We start from the raw sequence: 22,797 nt of genomic DNA on the forward strand, positions 1-22,797 counted from the left end.
AGTGTAACCAGATCCCACAATGCCACAATACTATAGTCTTCAAAAATGACAATGTCATAAAAGACAGAGTCTTTAAGTATTCCAGATTAAAGGAAGCTAAAGAGAAATGACAATTAAATGCAATATTTGATCCTATACTGGATCCTGTACTAGAGGGGGAAAATGCTATAAACGACACCATTGGATCAACTAACAAAATTTAGAATATGGACAATAGATAAAAGTATTTTACCAATGTTAAATTTACTGAAGTTTATTTCTGTACTGTGGTTATTTAAGAGACTATCCCTATTCTTAGTATTTAGGACAAAAAAGCCATTATGTACACAAAGGACCCTCCAATGTTTGGGGGGGGGATTACATACAAGTGAATGAGTAACAGGAGAAGAGGAGGGAAAGGGAAGGGAAGAAGAGAAAAAGAAAGGAGGCCAGCAAATTGTTGACACTGGTTGAATCTCAGCTGGGCAGAAATTTTAAAATTCTTTGTACTATTCTTTCTCTTGCAACTTTGCTTTAACTTTAAAATTATTTCCAAATAAAGTTAAAAGTATGTTCAGCTTTTCGGATCCGCCATCTGTGGTGGCACCGCCACCAATATGCAGATTTTCATGAAGACCCTGACGGGAAAGACTATCACTCTCGAGGTCGAACCCTCGGATACAATAGAAAACGTAAAGGTCAAGATCCAGGACAAGGAAGGAATTCCTCCCGACCAGCAAAGACTGATCTTTGCTGACAAGCAACTGGAAGATGGACATACTTTGTCTGACTACAACATTCAAAAGGAGTCCACTCTTCATCTTGTGTTGAGACTTCATGGTGGTGCTAAGGAAGAAGTCTTACACCACTCCCAAGAAGAACAAGCATAAGAGAAAGAAGGTTAAACTGGCTGTCCTGAAATACTATAAGGTGTATGAGAATGGCAAAATCAGTCGCCTTCGTCAGGAGTGCCCTTCAGATGAATGTGGTGTTGGAGTTTTTATGGCCAGCCACTTTGACAGACGTTATTGTGGCAAATGTGGTCTGACCTATTGTTTCAACAAACCAGAAGACAAGTGATTGTATATTGGTTAATAAAAGACATGAACTAATGAACTAACGTTTAAATGTTGAGTTTTATTCCAGTGATTTTAAAAGTGGGTTTTAAGCATCAAATTAATCGCACTATTTTCTTAGGTAACCTGTACTTGGCAAAATTATGTTGTATTTGATACCAGCTGTCTAGATACAGGCCAGTTTCTTTGTACCTCAGCAGTATTGACATTTTTGACTGATAATTCTTGGTTGTAGGGACTTTCCTGTGTATCATAGGGTGATGAACAGCATCCCTGGTCTGTACCCACTCGCTGCCAGTAGCACACCACCCCTCCCCACAACCAAAAGTATCCAGACATTGCCAAATGACGCCTGGGGGTGGGGAGGAACCTCCCCCATCCCCAGATTGAGAAACATTGGTTTGTGTGAATTGGTATTATAACCTTGCCTAAAAAGAAGCTACAATGTATTGACACTTGTTTCCTACAAAGGAAGTTTAAAGGCAGCAGAGCTCTCAAGTTACCAGTTAAAAAATTCATCTGCATATGGCTGGTTCACTTTGTGGTACAATGGAAACTAACACAGTATTGTGAAGCAATTATACTCCAATAAAGATCTATTAAAAAAAAAAGTATGTTCAGTTTTGATTTCCAATTTTCATATTTAAAAAGAAAAAGTGATTCCTTAAGAACAGAAATAGAACAGTGTAAAGCAACTATACTCCAATAAAAATTAGTTTTAAAAAAAAAACAGAAATAGAGTAGCCATGTCTCAATACAATTAGTTTTATATTTGTTTCATTCAAAGGTTATTTTTAAATTGAGTGGTCAACCATCCAGTGAATAACAGTATTTTATTTTAAAAATATAATTTACTCCACATTCTAGATAGTAATTCCTTACTTTGACGTTAAACATAAGCTGAATCCTCAAAACTGAGTAATGAACTCTTTAGTGGATAACAGCATTTAATTTGAAAGACGTAATTTATTCTGTGTTCTCAGTATTATTCCCTTATTTTGCTGTTACACATAAGCTGAATCTCCAGTGCAGTTTAAGGTGCCTAGCATATAAGAGGTGATCAATAAGTATGCCTTGAAAAGTACTGAGTAAATGGAATATTCAACTTATCAAGTCATATTTTATAAAATAGATTTTCCTCCATTCTGATTTCTATAAAAGTTCAAAGGTTACTTTAAACTTTTAAAATTTTTACTGCTATGGTTGATATAGGATGTCACCGAAATGAATTTTAGAGACATAAATTACATCAATAGAGAATCAAAACCATGACAATCTTAGTATGAAAAAAAATAATCACAATTATCATGTAAACCAGAAATACATACATGTCATTCATGTTAAGTCAATGTTTATGTGCATAGAAGAGAAACCTAAATATGTCTACCTATGTCCAAATACACGTGGCTCCTTCTCTTGATGTGGCAGAACAACAAGCTATAACGTGCACATGACTGTGCAGTCTACAAGCTACCAAGTTTACTCTTTCACAGAGTCCAATGATCTCTAGTAACAGAGGTAATTATCCAGAAATGTACGAATGCAAGATCCTAATTTAAAACCACAGTAGTGGGACCTCCCTGGTAGGTCCACTGGGTAAGAATCCACGCTCCCAATGCAGGGGGCCCAGGTTCAATCCCTGGTCGGGGAACTAGATCCCACACGCGTGCTGCAACTACGAGTTCGCGTGCTGCAACTAAAGATCCCATGTGCCACAACTAAGACCCGGCACAGCCAAAATAAATAAATACATACATACATATTTTAAAAATAGAAAAATAAAAACCACAGTAGTGGTGTTTACTCAAACATGAAGATATCAATAGAACTATTTAAGATACAAAATAATTTTCACATTCTATTTTTTTAGGAACAGGTTTGACAGATTTCTTTTTCTAGTTCTTAGTTAGGGACAAACCTTGGTACTACAATCACTGTACCATGCCTAAAAAACCACATGATGTCCAAGTTGGAATGACAAAATACTGTATAACAAAAAAATCAAAGTAGAATAAATACATCCTTTGAATTTCATTTGGCTGAAGAAAATGTTCAACATTAGAAATAATAAACAGAAGCATTTCCTGCACCCCCCAAAAAATAGTTTCAGCATATACAATAATATAATGATTCCTGAGCACAGATGACTATGACAAACTCTTTATGTACAGTTTTCTATTTATTTGGCATTAATATTAGCTATGAACATAAAAAATTATAAATAGCATTTGTTTTACTTGCCAAGTCTGTTGTCTACTCACTGGCGGAGCCAGACTCAAACTCTATTTATCTGGGGGGATATATTATCTAGTTTGGTAAATTATTCTTTTGAAGGTATGAAAGGTAAATGCTTAGCATATACACACTAAATCTAGACCATTTTCAGTCACTAGTCAAGAATTAGGGTGGGGGCTTCCCTGGTGGCGCAGTGGTTGGGGGTCCGCCTGCCGATGCGGGGGGCGCGGGTTCGTGCCCCGGTCCGGGGGGATCCGGCGTGCCGCGGGGCGGCTGGGCCCGTGGGCCGTGGCCGCTGGGCCTGCGCGTCCGGAGCCTGTGCTCCGCGATGGGAGAGGCTGCGGCGGTGACAGGCCCGCGTACCACCAAAAAAAAAAAAAAAAAAAAAAAAAGAATTAGGGTGGGAGAGGGGGACAGAACATGTACAAGGCCCATGAGTAGATCAATATCCCCCTCCCCAAGAAGTTCAAAAGGTTAAGAAACACAGATCAGTAAGTGCACAGCTTACATTTTTACATCTTAAATTACAACCCATCTAGTTTGAAGAATATATAGAATTGGTAAAATCCACATTCAAATGGGAAATAATATAGCACAAGAGTCTCCCAGTATCTCTGAGTATAAGAACAGTCTATTAATATTGAGCCCCTTCTAAATTCTGATTCCTTACAATTAAAGATTATCATCTACACAGTTGAGTAGAAAAGAAATTAGGACCACAATATATACCTGCCCTACCCCTGGGCAACCTGTACTCTTATCCAATAGTAAGGTGCATACCTGTATTTTTGTGTGTGTGTGCACGTTTTTTTTCTACATCTTTATTGGAGTATAATTGCTTCACAGTACCGTGTTAGTTTCTGTTGCACAACAAAGCGCATCAGCCATATGCATACACATGTCCCATATCCCCTCCCTCTTGAGCCTCCCTCCCACCCTCCCTATCCCACCCCTCTAGGTCATCGCAAAGCACCGAGCCGATCTCCCTGTGCTACGCTGCTGCTTCTCACCAGCCAACTATTTCACATTCCGTGGTGTATATACGTCGATGCCACTCTCACTTCACCCCAGCTTCGCCCCCCCACCCTATGTCATCAAGTCCATTCTCTATGTCTACCTCTTTATTCCTGCCCTGCAACTAGGGTCATCAGTACCATTTTTTTTAAGATTCCATACATATGTGTTAGCATACAGTATTTGTTTTTCTTTCTGACTTACTTCACTCTGTATGACAGACTCTAGGTCCATCCACCTCACTACAAATAACTCAATTTCATTTCTTTTTATGGCTGAGTAATATTCCATTGTATATATGTGCCACATCTTCTTTATCCATTCATCTGTCGATGAACACTTAGGTTGCTTCCATGTCCTGGCTATCGTAAATAGAGCTGCAATGCCTCTAGGTCATCGCAAAGCACCGAGCCGATCTCCCTGTGCTACGCTGCTGCTTCTCACCAGCCAACTATTTCACATTCCGTGGTGTATATACGTCGATGCCACTCTCACTTCACCCCAGCTTCGCCCCCCCACCCTATGTCATCAAGTCCATTCTCTATGTCTACCTCTTTATTCCTGCCCTGCAACTAGGGTCATCAGTACCATTTTTTTTAAGATTCCATACATATGTGTTAGCATACAGTATTTGTTTTTCTTTCTGACTTTTACTTCACCCACATCTTCTTTATCCACTCATCTGTCGATGGACGTTTAGGTTGGTTCCATGTCCTGGCTATTGTAAATGGTGCTGCAATGAACACTGTGGTGCATGTCTCTTTCTGAATTATGGTTTTCTCAGGGCATATACCCAGTAGTGGGATTGCTGGGTCATACGGTAGTTCTATTTTTAGTTTTTTAAGGAAACTCCATACTGTTTTTTCCACAGTGGTTATATCAATTCACATTCCCACCAACAGTGTAGGAGGGTTCCCTTTTCACCACACCCTTTCCAGCATTTATTCTTTCTAGCTTTTTTGATAATGGCCATTCTGACCAGTGTGAAGCGATACCTCATTGTAGTTTTAATTTGCAGTGCTAATGAAGAGATGTCCCCCAACTGATTGTTAAACTGGAGATACACCTCAAGCACACTTCCAGGTGAATCGGATCCAAAGATCCAAAATGTATTCTATCCTTCAATGTGAATTCGACTGTCTAGATCCTTGAGCCATTTTTACAATTATTTTCCTCGTATAAAATGTTTCTACTTAAAAGTTCTATGCTATACTAAAATATATTAATATGACAATGCACACTTTAAGATTACATTTAAGCAACATATTCTATACAACTACTTTAATACAGAATAATAGCAATTTACAATAAATTCAATGCTCTCAAAATATAATGCTACCTATTTCTATATTATTTGGAAAAGTCGTAAGCAGATTCATGATAAATCAGATAGAATACAATAAACTGTTAGAAAATGAACATTCTTTAACTCTAAAAGCAACAAAGAATTATATCTGCCAGCTCAAAAGCCATGAAAATGATATGTGGCTTAGCAGCATTAACTAGCTTTCCCTTTGGTTATTCACAGTTTAAGACAGGATGGGAAATCTTGATTATGTACAACAAATTAGCCAGATGGACAAAGATACAGGAAGTACTCCCTGTCCAAAAGGAAGAGATATCAAACAACAATGCTAGTGTCCATCAGGTGAGCAAGAAGTTATTGGTGGGGGGCGGGGGGGGCGGGGGGCGGAAGACCCTAAGAAAAGCCATGCCATGCCAAAATGAGGAGGAGATAAGTTACCCAGTAAATCTCATATGGCCTAAAGACCAACTAAAATATTTTATTTTCCTAAATCAATAAGGGAGAGGGAAGGGGACAAATAACTTTTGTGGCAGTACAGTGCTGGGCATATCACATATTCTGTATAATTTCTCACGACTCTCCGAAGTATGTATTACTCCCATTTTACAGATAAAGAAGTATCTAGATCACACACAGATACTAGATGGCAGAGCTGGGATTACAATATTTTCAGACTCTATAATCAACAAAATATGTACCAAATGTTCCTTGGGCATTTTATCCACCACCCACCCCCCCTCAAAAAAAAATAAACCACTTATACGGTTGAGTCACACCATTTCCAACCAATTAACCAGAAAATGTCTCAGCTCATCAGTAAGAACACTGAGAAGTTGTTACATGCAGGGTTTAGGGGCATGTAGTATTAGGGTCAGAGGCAAGGAGGTGCTCCAGCTCAGCAGGTACTAATGCTGCTATTCCCCTCAAGCTCCTAAAAACCAACCATTACTCTACAGGTCACCAGATAAGTGGCCCTCTGAGGTGGTCTACTATTAACCATGACCTTTATTTCCAATTGAAACCAACAGTTAGTGGCTCACATGGCAAGAAGGAAACTTAGATCAGAAAAGCATGAACTATACCCAAAATAATCTGTCATATTTTCATTCTTGGGTTTTCTAAGATTAAATGCTGGAGCCAAGAACTTCTGAATACCCCACCAGTAATTCAGTTTATTCATCAGGCTTGTTTGCCTGATTTATACAAGGTATGATTAAATACGCCAATTAGGGAGTATTTCTGGGTGTCTCCTGAGAATCCCAGTAGCTTAAGGAAATTTTCATACAACTGTGGATTTGAACTGATTTACCGAAAACTGCTTGAAGCATTATGTAAAAGCAGAGGCTGATCAAGCCAATTAGAAAAAAAATTACCCTCGGGAGAGACTGATGAGACATCCATACATAAATGAACTACCCAAAATACAAGTTGCAAATTGATGCTCTCACTCAAAAGACAATTTTAGTATACAGTCATCACCAGTTAGGCTTAATCCTGCAAGATTATATTTTCCAAAATATAAAATGAGAGGTTTATTTCAATCTTCTGTGCAGCTCCAAGAGAACCAGCACCATGGAGCAAAGAAAGTAAACAACATAGAACCTGTGTGTGTTTAGGGGACAAGAAGAGGCAGGGGAAGAGAAAAGTCCATAAACATGGAGCCACTATGGCCATTTCCTCACCAGCCAGATGACTCTTCCAGTGAGTATCTCCTACCTTTATGTTTTAATTCAACCCTGGTATAGAGGATAAGAACTGAAAGGAGACAAGGGCAGGGGGGGTAGTTTCAAATAAAAAAGCTAACTTGCAATATCCTTTTGTTGTGTTGTTGATAACCTGTCATGTTTAGTAGGATAAAGTATGAACCACCTAATGCAATCCATTTTTTAAATTTAATTCCATTTCCGTTCAAACATTTGCATGCCCAGATCATTTGAGGACCAGGAAAGAGAGATAAATGACACCACACATTGCTAGAACTCTCAGGCAAGCAGAAGAAAGGAACATACAATTATAACAACATTATTTGGTTAAGTGTTAAAATGAAGGCACAACTGATAGGAAACCTACCAGCATACAGTTTTTTAAAAACAGAGAAAATGCATATAAACAGTATCTACAATAAACTACCTTGGTGTAGACATATGCCAGAAAACAGTGTAAATCTCAGGTCCTGGTCATTCTTTTCCTCTATCTATAGTTAATAATGTCTGAAAATTTGGAAAAGGGCTAGCAGGGAGCAATAAAATAAAGTATCTTATTTTTAATACATAAGATGAGCTGAGAAGCATCCAAACGTGAATTAACAGCTATTTCATCCACAAGGTTTCATTCTCTCTTCTCCTGTTGTATGTCTTGCCTTTTCATTCTCAATCAGCAGGATGACCCCAAAGCCCCTTTACATTTATGCTCCGGTTTAAGCCTGATGACACTGAACTCAAACACAAACTCCCCAGAGGTTCTAGTACCAGAACTGAGCATACCAATTAGCCAAGGCAAGTGTTAGCTACAACTGGAAGCTTGTTGCCAAGAGACTTCTCAACCTCTACATGAGCAAAAGAGTTGAAGTTCACAAATACACACTGTGCAGAGGGAGTTAAGCAAGCCAATTCCGCTGAAATCAAATTACCCTCTCCTGACAGCATACTAACTAGCTGGGTAATTCTTTAGCTGTTTTAAAGGTTACAGTGACTCTTACAATGTAACACGCTGAATCTCTCTCATTCACAGGAACCAACCTAAACCCCAAGTTCATAAACCTCATTTTGGCTTCATTCCTGAACAACATACTATCTAGTTGTACTTCTTCCTCACCACCACCTCCACTACCCAAGTGGCTTGTGCTAAAAGAGATTTTGACAAAAGATATTCATGGAAACATTTCCCATTTGTATGTAACCTTAAGTCATTTATTTCTTTTTAGATCTCCCCTTCATCCCTCTTTTATCTAGAATACTAGAATACCTAGTCATCCTTCAAGATCAAACTCAACTGTCACCTCTGGTGAGACCATTCCCAACTCTCCAATTAGAAAAAGTTGTCCCTTCTTTATCCTAATGCATTTTCCATAGTTTATTACAACATTTTACACACTACACTCTACTCCTGTACACTTTTCTGTTTCTACTTTCTACGCTATAAACTCTAAACCATAATAAAAACTTGTAAGAGGGCTTCTCTGGTGGCGCAGTGGTTGAGAATCTGCCTGCCGATGCAGGGGACACGGGTTCGTGCCCCGGTCCGGGAAGATCCCACATGCCGCGGAGCGGCTGGGCCCGTGAGCCATGGCCGCTGAGCCTGCGCGTCCGGAGCCTGTGCTCCGCAACGGGAGAGGCCACAACAGTGAGAGACCCGCGTACCGCAAAAAAAAAAAAAAAAAAACTTGTAAGAGACTTTTATTACAAACTCCTTCCTCTCTCTTTTCACTCCTACTACCACCATTCCCCTTGTTCCTTTTTCCAACTCCAGTTCTCCTTTTCCTTCCCATCCCATTAGATGTACTTTTGACCAACTACAATATTCCTAAAATATAAAGATTGGAGGGAAGGGGCTAAATACCTTGTAGAACAGTTCTGCTTCTTTCTGACATGTCATTTTTCACTTGGATATTCCCATTCCAAAAAATATGGTGGCTTCAAGGTATCTATCAAAATAAAACTCAAGGGTTTGAATCCTTCACGGCTGATGTACTATGATACAATAAAAAAGACAACGGGGCTTTGTTAGAATCAAACTTGTCACCTATAAAAAGTTTATCACCTGTAAAAACTGGGGATAATCACATCTCACATATTCTTACGTTTATTGTGAGAATGAAAAGCAATACAAAGCAAGCAACTGGAACAGGGAATAATGGTGATCCCTGAGGTACATGATACCAAGAACAAAGATGTATGTTCACAGCAACATCAATTTTGCTCTCATTTGAAAAACAAATAGTTACAAATATACCATACAGCAACAAATTAAAAAGCTTCAGACAAATAAATTAGCCAGAACTATTCAGGCTATCTTCAGCGTACAGATAGCTGACTGGAATTTAAAACATTTTCCCACTGAAACAGTGTGGTGAGTGGCAGTTAGTAGCTAACATAAAGCCATGAAAATAGAATAAAACTACTGTCATAGATGTCTGTGTCCTTCAGATAAACAGGTATAATTACAGAATAAGCTGGCACCTTTCAGAAGATTCTGAAGAGGTTATCCAAGTACTTTCAAAGGTGCTAGGTAAAGCAAACAGTGCCGGTTCTTTTTTATATCTTTTTTTATTTCTGGATTTGTGGTTTTTCTTGGACAGACGTAAATATCTCTACATCAAAAGTATTATTTATACCTAAGGTTGTCCCTTGGCACATAATGAAAACATAAGCAGGAAAGGAAGGGAGGAAAGGAGGGAGGGAGGGAGGAGAGAGAAAGTGTTCAACCCCCTTGAGGTAAGTGGTAAAGCTCTGGATTAACATAAGCAGTGAGGGGCTTCCCTGGTGGCGCAGTGGTTGGGAGTCCACCTGCCGGTGCAGGGGACGCGGGTTCGTGCCCCGGTCCCGGAGGTTCCCACATGCCGCAGGGCGGCTGGGCCCATGGGCCATGGCCGCTGTGCCTGCGTGTCCTGTGCTCCGCAGCGGGAGAGGCCACAGCGGTGAGAGGCCCGTGTACCGCCAAAAAAAAAAAAAAAAAAAGATAAGCAGTGGGGAGTTAGAGTACGTGCACAGAGCAGAAATAAAATCTGATATAAATTTAATTAATAAGCAATAAAGATACAAACGAGAGATGATCACAGCATGTGCCCCATTCTCTCCTAATCCATTATTTCTATCTGCCTTGGAGAAAAAAGAAATTTTAAGAAATGTTAAAACTAAAGAGCTGATGCCATTAGCCACCTGGTAACCAAATAACTGAGAGCAGCAAAGCTGCTCTAGGAAGTAGCACTAACCAAGTAATGAATGATTCAGGGAATGGTAACCATGGGTCAACTACAAGACAGGTACTCCTAAAATGGAGTGCCTGCAGAGTAAAAAGCTTGAAGTAACAAGACACCTCCCCTACAGTACTGAAGTTAGCCGTGTCCACCAATATCAAAAGCATAAAGAAGCTACACTGACGTCTCAAAAATTGACAATGTGGAAATATAAAGCTGATGAAGCACTTTGAATTAATTTTTCAAAGAAAAGGTACTGAAGGTGGAAAAAGAGAGAAAAAGATATATCAAAGGAAAAACACATCTTAGCTAGATTTCCTTCTCTAAAAGCAAAGAGGCTGAGGCAGATGGTCTCTTATGCTAGCTACACGGCATGGCAAGTCTGACTCATAAGGTTTCCTGAATGGGTCATCGTGCAGACTGCAAGTTAGTCTGTGCTCAGTCCTCGATGTTTCCATTGTCTTTTTTCTTTTTCTGACCTCACAGCTTGTTACCCTTCAGTAATTATAATTCCACTCCTAGCCTAAATAACCTTAAATTCAAAAGAATCCTTTTTTAAAAATAATGCTTCCATATCCCTAGAAGTTATATGTCTGATGACAGAAGCTATCTCTTCAAATAAATCTCCAAAAGTCATTATTGACTTCAGGATGACAATAATACAAATAGCAAATGAGAGCATATATACCAAAGTCCATAAAGAAAATAAGAATGCACTCCTAACATCATTTACCTGTTGGAGGGTGGTGTAGCACTTGTAGCAAGGTTGAAAAGTATCAAAGTCTAAATTTAACTTCAACTGCCTCCCTATTCCCCTCCAAAATATAGCTACTATACTACATGGAGCTAAAAATCTGGTAATGATTGTTCAAGGGAAGAAATTTGCAGCAAGCGCGACTATAAACTACTAAGGAACAGGATGAAAAGATCATCATACAAATAATCTAAAATAAAACATAGTGTGGTTTTTTTTTCTTTCTGTTCAAAGGTCAGTTACATGACTCATGACTTTAAAGAGCTTCTCTGTGTACTTCACAAACCTGCCTATGCATGTGGAGTAAATAAAGCTGGGGGCACCTCATTATCGTGAGAGAACACCTGAGGCAAAAATTTAATTATGAACTCTTATAAAAACCATTCATACAACTAAACTGGTTAAAACCAAAACCCAGGGAATGTAAACTGATACACCCACTATGGAGAAGAGTATGGAGGTTCCTTAAAAAACTAACAACAGAACTACCAGATGACGCAGCAATCTGACTACAGGGCAAATACCCAGAGAAAACCATAATTCAGAAAGACACATGCACCCCAATGTTCACTGCAGCACTATTTACAATAGCCAGGTCATGGAAGCAACCTAAATGTCCATCAACAGACAAATGGATAAGGAAGATGTGGTACATACAGTGGATTATTACTCAGCCATAAAAAGGAATGAGATTGGGTCATTTTCAGAGATGTGGATGGACCCAGAGAATGTCATACAGAGTGAAGTAAGTCAGAAAGAGAAAAACAAATATCGTATATTAACCCATATATGTGGAATCTAGAAAAATGGTACAGATGAACTGGTTTGCAAGGCAAAAGTAGAGACACAGATATAGAGAACAAACGTATGGACACCAAGGGTGGAAGGTGGGGAGATGAACTGGGAGATTGGGATTGACATATATACACTAATATGTATAAAATAGATAACTAATGAGAACCTGCTGTATAGCACAGGGAACTCCACTGTACAGTAGAAACTAACACAACACTGTAAAACAACTCAATTAAAAAAAAAAAAGTAATATAACTAGCTGCCCTCTCCCCAAAAAAAAAACAAACACAAAAACCCACTTCAGCAAGTGTCTTGAGAGTGGACACAAAGTAATAGGGATGTAAGGTACTACTATTGTTAACACTGCTGTATGATACACAGGGAAGTTGTTAAAAGACTGAATCCCAAGAGTTCTCATCACAAGGAGGAAATGTTTTTTCCTTTCTTCTTTCTTTTCTTTTTATTTTATCTATATGAGATAATGGACGTTAGCTGAACCTATAGTGGTGATCATTTCACAATATACGTAAATCAAACCATCGTGCTATACCCCTCAAACTTTTTCAGTGACATATGTCAATTATTTCTCAAAAAAACTGTGGAGGGGGGAAAGTTTTGCTTTTTTTTTTTTAAGTAGTCACTTTTTTTTTTTTTGCGGTATGCGGGCCTCTCACTGTTGTGGCCTCTCCCGTTGCGGAGCACAGGCTCCGGACGCGCAGGCTCAGCGGCCACGGCTCACGGGCCCAGCCGCTCCGGGGCATGTGGGATCCTCCCGGACCGGGACACAAGCCCGTGTCCCCCGCATCGGCAGGCGGACTCTCAACCACTGCGCCACCAGGGAAGCCCAAGGGAGACAGTTTGATCATTTTTTTTATACTCTCATTTCAAAAAGGATTTGAAGGGTAAGGTAGGGGCAGAAAGATTGGCTGAGAATGTATTGAGGCTGCAGGGAAGTATGGGGGGAGAGAGAGGAGATTCTTGAGGAGCTGGACAAAGGGTGACATTCAGTCTCAGCAGAGGGAGTGGCTTTACAGATTACAGAGAACCCTTTGGAGGCTGGGGGGAAATGTGAGACGAACCCGTGTCCCCTGCATCGGCAGGCAGATTCTCAACCACTGAGCCACCAGGGAAGCCCCCTTAAGTAGTCACTCTTAAGCAGCCTGGGTGATGTCCACACAGACAAAGGAGATCTCAATTCCCCACACCAATACGCCTGGGATGAACTGCTGATCAAAAGAGTCCAGTTTGTTGTTGTTGTTTGCTTGTTTTTTGTTTGTTTTGGGGTTTTGTGTGTGTGTGTGTGTGTTTTCCCTTCAACAAGCTGATGACCCAGTGCCAGGAATCAACAAACTAGTACATGTAGAATCACAAATTGTATTCTGTGCTATAAAAGGTCTCCATTGAAAATTAATGGCTGATCTGTAATTTAAAAGCAGGAACAACCGAGTAGCAGACATAGCACACCATGTCATATAGCTACTCAAAGTCCTAACCTCCTACAGTCAATCTGGTTCTTACTATCAAAAGAGATGGTTTAAATCAAAGGCTGCTAACAGTTCCAGCCAAATTCACTAGGTCAGTAGTTCTCAACCTTTTTGATATCAGGATTTCTTTATCTTTTAAAAACTAGGAACCCTAAAAAGCTTTGGTTATGTGGGTTATCATCTATCAATATTTACTGTATTAGAAATTAAAACTTAGAACATTTGACATATTAATTCATTTAAAAATAAGTCCATTATATGTTAACATAAACGATTTTATGAAAAATAACCTGAAACAAAACAATTCCATGAGAGGTGGCATTGTTTCACATTTTTACAAACCTTACGTCTGACTTAATAGAAGACAGATGGACCCTCTTAGCTACGACACCATTTAATCCACTGCAATACTTCATATTGATTGAAACACATGAAGAAAATTCAGCCTCATAGATACATGTACTTGTAAAAGGAAGGACTATTTCAATAGCCTTTAACAATTAATTATAAATAATTTTCCTTGATAGCGTGCTAAAACAACAAATGGTACTTTGTTTTTATTTCAAAATACTTTCCAACTTACAAAAAGTTGCAAAAAACATAACAGTAGAAGGCATACCATAAATACCCTTTACTCAGGTTTGGTTACTGTAGTTTCCTGTGACTACTGTAACAAATTACCACAAACAACAGATACTCTCTCGAAGTTCTGGAGGCTCAATGTCCAAAATGAAGGTGCCGACAGGGCCATACTCTTTCTGAAGGCTCTAGGGGAGAACTGCTCCACCCTCTCCTAGCTCCTGGCGTTGCCAGCAACCCCTGGCATTCAAGGACAAGCGGTATCTTCTTAAAGATTAGCTGCAAAGTGAAATCTGAAACCCTATCACTGAACTTTCATACTATTACATTAAAATACACAAACTTACACTCTGAAAAAAATCTTTAACCCATGCATGATTTTGTAACATCAAACACTGTCATTTGGATAATACTAGTTCACTGATTAAGTAGATTTTCAAATACTGATACATTATACAATATCAAAAACTCCAGGGACTTCTCTGGGGGCGCAGTGGTTAAGAATCCGCCTGCCAGGGCTTCCCTGGTGGCGCAGTGGATAAGAATCTGCCTGCTAATGCAGGGGACACGGGTTCCAGCCCTGGTCTGGGAAGATCCCACATGCCGCAGAGCAACTAAGCCCATGCGCCACAACTACTGAGCCCACGAGCCTAGAGCCCGTGCTCTGCAACGAGAAGCCACCGCAATGAGAAGCCCGCTCACCGCAGCGAAGAGTAGCCCCTACTCCCCGCAACTAGAGAAAGCCCGCGCGCAGCAACGAAGACCCAATGCAGCCAAAAATAAATAAAATAAGTTTAAAAAAAAAAAAAAAAAAGAAAAAAGAAAAAGGGCTTCCCTGGTGGCACAGTGGTTGAGAGTCCGCCTGCTGATGCAGGGGACTCAGGTTCGTGCCCCGGTCCGGGAAGATCCCATATGCCACAGAGCGGCTAGGCCCGTGAGCCATGGCTGCTGAGCCTGCGCGTCCAGAGCCTGTGCCCCGCAGCTTCCAGGAAGATCCCACATGCCGCAGAGCAACTAAGCCCATGCGCCACAACTATTGAGCCTGCGCTCTAAAGGCTGCGAGCCACAACTACTGAGCCTGTGCACAACTACTGAAGCCCGTGCACCTACAGCCTGTGCTCTGCAACAAGAGAAGCCACCACAACGAGAAGCCTGCGCAGCGCAACGAAGAGTAGCCCCTGCTCGCCACAACTAGAGATAGTCCGTGCGCAGCAATGAAGACCCAACACAGCCAAAAATAAATATATCACCACCCATCGCATTCATAAAGTCTTTAAGTAATGAGAAGCTGTCACACTCATGGTGACAGATTCAAAATTAACATAATTTTTACTTGAAAACTCCAATTTTATCACTGTCAACAAATACTCTTAGATGTTTTTCTTGAAGTGATAGGTTTACCTTGCTCAATTTCAAGAAACTTTCTGCCAAATACCCAAGTTCCAATAACCACAGTTTGTTAGTCATTCTTTCAAGTAAAAATGATATTCCATGAAAAAAGTGGCCTGTTCAGTAGAAAAGCCAACCACACAAGTGCTTTTCCCCAAGACAACCATCATACTTTGGTAGGCAGAAGTGTTTTCTGCATGTTTTCCATTCTCACTAGACAGTATGTTAAATACAGTACTCAAAGGTCAAGATTTAATGAAATGAGCAAATTTTGCTCTTTCATCAAGGACAATCCTAATTGAGAAATGAGTGGGGTTTTGTGGGGGGTTTTGCTTTTGTTTTTCCTTTAAGTCTGAGTGCAGGGCAGTGAAGAATGCAAGGCAGAAGAGATATGGGAACATATGTATACGTATAACTGATTCACTCTGTTATAAAGCAGAAACTAACACACCGCTGTAAAGCAATTATACTCCAATAAAGATGTTTAAAAAAAAAAAAAAGAATGCATCTCACTAGACAGTATGTTAAATACAGTACTCAAAGGTCAAGATTTAATGAAATGAGCAAATTTTGCTCTTTCATCAAGGACAATCCTAATTGAGAAATGAGTGGGGTTTTGTGGGGGGTTTTGCTTTTGTTTTTCCTTTAAGTCTGAGTGCAGGGCAGTGAAGAATGCAAGGCAGAAGAGATATGGGAACATATGTATACGTATAACTGATTCACTCTGTTATAAAGCAGAAACTAACACACCGCTGTAAAGCAATTATACTCCAATAAAGATGTTTAAAAAAAAAAAAAAAGAATGCAAGGCAGTGAAGAATGCAATGACTACTAGTACAGTCTGGTAGTCCCACTGCCTTGATTCATGCTAAGACACCAGCAGTTTTATACATCACTGCTTTTGTACCATCAGTGCAAACATCAACAGGATGAAAACAGAAAATATATTATTTTGGAAACAATTTTAACTCTGTGGACTCCATAAAAGGTTCTCAGGGACTCTCAAGGGTTCACAAACCACACTGAGAACCGCTGTCTTAGATTAAGGTAGAGACTGAGGGTTTGAAATTGGTATGGCTTCTCCCAGATCCTCTACATACTCATTTAATAAATACTTCAGTATCTACTATATGCAGGCCTAAATAAATAAGCCATGTTGTAAGATCAAAAGAACAAAGGACTTCCTGATAAGATGATTTAGTGGACTACTGCTTTCAACCAACCACACTCTCCCCCCCTTGCTCTAAATATAATAATGACAAAATACGTATTTTTATTAATCTTGAAAGACACAGCCATGCTCAAACATAACAAATACGTCTACGGAGCAAGACACAGAGCAAGCATACAGCAGTGAGTTGATGACTCTACGACCCTACTGAACTCTAGCATTAGAAACTAGCAAAGACACTCAGGAAATCAAATCATGTGCAACATAACAGAATCAAAAGCAAGGCTCATAGGTAGAAACCAAACAAAAAATTCTGAAAGAGATGAAAAAAAGCTCTATCAATAGCTATCTAGATAACTGATAATATCAAACTGTTACCTGTAGTTGGTGGAAGAAAAAGGAAAGGGTTACATAGTTGGTCCCCAACTTACAAAGGTTCAACTTACAATTTTTCAACTTTACAAAAGTGCAAAAGCGATATGCATTCAGTCAAACCCTACTTGGAATTCTGAAATTTGATCTTTTCCCAGCTAGCGATATGCAGTATAATACTCTCTCATAATACTGGCAGTGGCAGTTGCAGCCCATTTCAACTTACAATGGGTTCACTGGGATGTAACCCCATCGTAAATCAAAGAAAATCTGTACATACAAAACCTGGGTGAGGGCTTCCCTGGTGGCGCAGTGGTTGAGAGTCCGCCTGCCGATGCAGGGGACACGGGTTCGTGCCCCAGTCCGGGAAGATCCCACGTACCACAAAAAAAAAAAAAAAAGAAGTAATATATTTGGATACAATTTTTTAACATCCTGTAAATATTTGTTTAAAATACCAAAGCATCAAAGTCAAAAGCCAAACAGCAGGATGAGGAAATATTTGCCAAAATATAAGGACCTTAATTTCTCTGATAGAAAAAAGAACACTTACAAATCAGTAAAACAAACTTCTAAATAGAAAAGTAGGCAAAAGATAAGAAAATAATTCTAGGGCTTCCCTGGTGGCGCAGTGGTTGAGAGTCCGCCTGCCGATGCAGGGGACACGGGTTCGTGCCCTGGTCTGGGAAGATCCCACATGCCGCGGAGCGGCTGGGCCCGTGAGCCGTAGCCGCTGAGCCTGCACGTCCGGAGCCTGTGCCGCAAAGGGAGAGGCCCCAAGAGAGTGAGGCCCCCGCGCCCCGAAAAAAAAAAAAAAAAAAAAAAAAAAAACCTGGGTGACACATAGCTCTGATATTGCAATAGTACCTCAGAACAGAATCCTGAACGTAGACTGAAGGTATGGTGGATATGGTTTGTAAAGGCAACAAAAATAAGCTAGAATTGCCTGGGGCAGGGAGAGGGGACACATGAAGGGCACCCAAAAAAGAAAATTTCCCACTCAAGATGCAAATTGTAAACTAAAATTCCCAAGTGGATTTAAAAACTGAACTAAGAAAGATGGCCAAGAAATACATTAATTCCAAAAGATGAATTCGCCACCTAATAAAATGAAATCTTGAAATAAGTTTAAAATAAATGTTTACAGGACTTCCCTGGTGGCACAGTGGTTAAGTATCCGCCTGCCAATGCAGGGGACACGGGTTCGTGCCCTGGTCCGGGAAGATCCCACATGCAGCGGAGCAACTAAGCCCATGCGCCACAACTACTGAGCCTGCGCTGTAGAGCCCACGAGCCACAACTACTGAGCCTGCGTGCTGCAACTACTGAAGCCCACATGCCTAAAGCCCATGCTCTACAACCAGAGAAGCCCGCACACTGCAACAAAGAGTAGCCCCTGCTCACCGCAACTACAGAAAGCCCGTGCACAGCAATGAAGAACCAAAGCAGCCAAAAATTAATTAATTTTAAAATAGAGATTATTTTTTAAAATAAATAAATGTTTACAAGAGATAAAGAATCAACAGCCATGAAAACATACATATAAAGAAACAGAATGTGAAAATAATGAATTATAAAACTTCATAAATTATTAAGTACAAAAAAAGATGGTATTGCCCATTATCTGAGCACCAAATATCTGAACCCTGAATAGATTTGGTTAGCATGGTATACTTAAACCCATATCCGAAACAAAACTCAATAGATGGGATTAATTCCTAGACTGGACACAACACACACACACACACACACACACACAGTGAACTGGAAAATAAAACTGATGAAGCCAACCAGAATGCAGCACAGTGAAGTAAAAAGGGGATTAAAAAAAAAAAAAAAAAGGATATACCATCACCTTTACAAGGTTGCTGAAAGAATCTAAAAAAACCACACACCGAAAAAAAAAAAAACAAAAACCTCAGTGGTGGGCAAATGGTAGAATTGAAAAATGGCTCCCTCAAGAATCTTATGATTTACAGACAGAAACAAAGTTATTTTAAAAAGAGAATTTTTAAAATAACTATGTCTACAACCCAAATAAAATCAGGAAACAATGTGTGTTTTCCAACTCCAATATTAGCTGAATAAACTTAAGAAAATCTAAAACTTGGCACCTAAAAGGAGATTAAAGAGATGTCTTTTGAGGGGCTTCCCTGGTGGCGCAGTGGTTGAGAGTCCACCTGCCAATGCAGGGGACACGGGTTCGTGGCCTGGTCTGGGAAGATCCCACATGCCACGGAGCGGCTGGGCCCGTGAGCCATGGTCGCTGAGCCTGTGCGTCCGGAGCCTGTGCTTCGCAACGGGAGAGGCCACAACAGTGAGAAGCCCCCGTACCCCAAAAAAAAAAAAAAAAAAGATGTCTTTTGAGAAGCAGTGAATTCTCAAAGAGGCTAATATCTACAAATACAGTTTTGGTAGTGGTCTTAAGCTGTTCTTACGTAAAGATTTCAAATATTTTCCTTAAACTTCTCTGATATTGTACATTTCTCTGTCAAAAGAATTTGTAGAAACAGTATCTTTTATTATAAAGGACACTTGGGTCACAAGTGCTTAAGGACAATTTCTTCTTTGAAAAATCACGTTAAAATTGATAATTAATTCCCCTGCAATTTTTTAAAATATAAAGACACTGGCAATTTAACTAGCCTAAATTTAAAATTCCATTCACTATTCATCATTCTTAATAAAACAGCTTCCTTTTCAACTGCCAAAAGGAAAATGGAAAGGGATGGAACTCGGGCTTCTTATACTTCAAATGGAATTGGGTGTTATTTAAGTAATGAAACGTCTACAATTTACATGATACCTTCACACCACAAAACAGGCTTATCAAAAGCCTAAGTAAAAACTCATACACACAAAAAAATTAAATTTCAACTTACTTCCCAGGGCCTAGGAATCAAAGGCCTTATACTACTAAATCATGTCTGGAAATGAAAAGACAGTAGGATTACAGCTGTGCATAGCCAATTTATCTTCTGAAGTCAAAGCATGTCTCCTGTTACCTTGCAGCAAGTCACTGTGATCTGCATATCAATATATCGAAGGGTTGCATAATCTGAAACCTATTCCAACCATAAAAGGTGTTATTTTAATTAACAAACTTGCCAACACATTAGGAACTTTGTAGCTCTATGCTAGGATTCTTTTTAAATTATTATCACGATCTCATTTTAAAGAAAACTTTAAAAGGTTAAGACTAAAAATTATTCAATTCAAATTCTATTTATGGTCACCCTCCAGTAAAATAACTAGCTCTATAAAAATCTTTTTAAACAGAAGAACAATATGCTAGCAGTTGATGTAGAAAAAAATTAATTTCTGTAATTCAGTTTTCTACATTAGAGCCAAATTTTAGAGTAGGGGAATGAAAGAAACGACAAATCACACATTATGTAACAAGAGTCCTACCTGGAATACATTAGGTACATTTTTACTTGTAATGATTGTTCAACTATGCAAGATAAAATTCTGTGGAAGTGAATTAAATAACCTACACTTCTGACCTTTAGATTGTGGACTCACATCATATAAGCTTAATATATGAAGCTCATTAAAGAATGATACATGATGGAAAATATACTTAAATCTTAGGAACATATGTGGAACATGTGTGCACATGCAAAGCTTTCAAAGTCACTTTAAACTGTGAAAATGAGTAAGCCTGTTATCCTTGATAAATGTCAGGTGTCATGAACTCATGTCCAATACATACTATTTTTCACAAAGCAGAGTACCAGAAAAGGCAATTTTGAATCCACCAGCTGCACGTAATGGTTATACATAGAAAATTCTATTCAAGGTCAGAAGTTTAGAGGTTTTCAATATCAACTTCAAAATAATGCAGGCTTTATATGTTAAATATTACACAGATTCCAAAACATATTCTTTTTAAAACAGTTTTTGAAAAGAAAGAGTCATAAGAAAGTAATTACTCTAAGAGTTTGGCACATGAGAGATAGGGCCATTTACAACAGTGATATAAAGAGGATTATTTGTATTTTTGGATCGTTGAGCTGATATTTAGGCCAATTATATTTCTTAACTAAGTTACAAAATTAAGTACTACAAGAGCTACATTACTACCAATCTGATGATTTTTTATGTCTGTATTTTCCAAGCCTAATAAAACTGTCCTTTTAACGAACCATGACTACAAACAATTACTACAACCTTATGTCCATCCATTTTTACCAAGGGGGGGGATGGGACACGGGGACAGTGATTAGATTAGTACAGCAGTTTAGATAGTTTGTTGTTCGTGCCAAAGACGGAAGTTACAACCTTAACAGTTTTCTCTACATATTCTGAAAGCTTCATCCTTAAAAGCAAACCAGCTTAACCATCAGTTTTTTACTTTAATTACAGAACAAAACTATCAATAGGAATTTTCTTTTAAAAGCATCTCTGGGGCTTCCCTGGTGGCGCAGTGGTTGCGCGTCCGCCTGCCAATGCAGGGGAACCGGGTTCGCGCCCCGGTCTGGGAGGATCCCACATGCCGCGGAGCGGCTGGGCCCGTGAGCCATGGCTGCTGAGCCTGTGCGTCCGGAGCCTGTGCTCCGCAACGGGAGAGGCCACAACAGTGAGAGGCAACAGAGGGAGGCCCACATACCACAAAAAAAAAAAAAAAAAAAAAAAAAAAAAAAAAAAAAGCATCTCTGGATAGCATGTGACCTATGCTAAAAAAAATATTATCTTCTAAAAGTATGCTGCTTCACCAACATTAAATTCAAACTATTTATGCTTTCAAAATTATAAATGCACTGATATTCTCCTATATATCATCATAAAACTAGTGACCTCCACATTTTAAATATATCACTAGTAATCAATCTTCTTTACATAGAAGGACTCTCTTAAAAGTTTAAAACCTAAAAAGAAAATAAAATAGGAGTGAGGGACTAACAGTGGTCAGATTATCTCAAGTAAAATAACTTTGGCTTTTCCACTTAAAACCAAAGCACTTCATTAGCCCAAGATAGCAGATCCACCAAAATTATGGCTTTCTTAGTAATTTTTAATTGCTCTTATAAGCTTAAGAGCAAAAATTGATTTCTGGGTGTACTGCTGTAAAATATCCATAAGTAACTCATAAATATTTAATGTACAAATAGAAAAGTGTACATAGGTCTAGGTATAATTTTGAATTCTTTTTTTAAAGAATAAAGTCTTTTTGATAAAATCTTTCTTGACAAATGAAGAAGATATGGTGCTGGAATTAACATTAACCCTATAATTACAGGTTGACTACTTACTCTAACAAAGACTGGATAAGGTTTTCAAAAAATTGAGGTGAGTTTAATTAACATGTTATTGTTGAAACTCAGAAAAGTTTGAGGTAGACAGCACACCTTCTGAGGTCAGTGTCATAAGAAAAGTAATCGTATTTTCCCATAAAATTCCTTTATGGCATCATAGAACTCTTAGTACTCCTCAATACATCAGCTACATTCTTTAACAGCTTCATTAAGATATAATTCACATATCATACACTTAAGGTATACAATTCAATGGCTTTTAGTACATCCGGAGTCCTACTATTGTCACCACAATCAATTTTAGAACATTTTAATTATTGCAAAAAGAAACCCAATACCCCTTAGCTATCACTCCCCTAAGCCTCCCACTCCCCCCACCACCTTACAAAACCTCTTTCGCATCCCCACCCTAGGCAACCACTAATCTACTGTACTTTCTGTCTCTATGGATTTACCTATTCTGGACAGTT

The 22,797-nt window shown here is 39.1% G+C and overlaps 1 protein-coding gene and 1 pseudogene across 6 annotated transcripts in view; one reads left to right on the forward strand and one right to left on the reverse strand.

Annotated features, from left to right (window-relative positions):
- Positions 1 to 22,797, reverse strand: part of NCOA3 (nuclear receptor coactivator 3) — a 121,746-nt gene that overhangs the window by 31,532 nt on the left and 67,417 nt on the right. Inside the window, exon 3 of one of the 6 annotated variants that reach the window (XM_024128328.3) lies at positions 9,169 to 9,253. The exons of the other annotated variants lie outside the window; for them this stretch is intronic. The gene's annotated coding sequence lies outside the window, so the exon portion shown is untranslated. The remainder of the gene's footprint in view (positions 1 to 9,168; positions 9,254 to 22,797) is intronic. 6 annotated transcript variants of the gene reach the window in all.
- Positions 597 to 1,087, forward strand: LOC102984748 (ubiquitin-40S ribosomal protein S27a-like; annotated as a pseudogene).

The sequence above is a fragment of the Physeter macrocephalus genome, chromosome 14 (genome assembly GCF_002837175.3).
Source record: "Physeter macrocephalus isolate SW-GA chromosome 14, ASM283717v5, whole genome shotgun sequence".
In the NCBI taxonomy this organism is placed as follows: Eukaryota; Metazoa; Chordata; class Mammalia; order Artiodactyla; family Physeteridae; genus Physeter; species Physeter macrocephalus.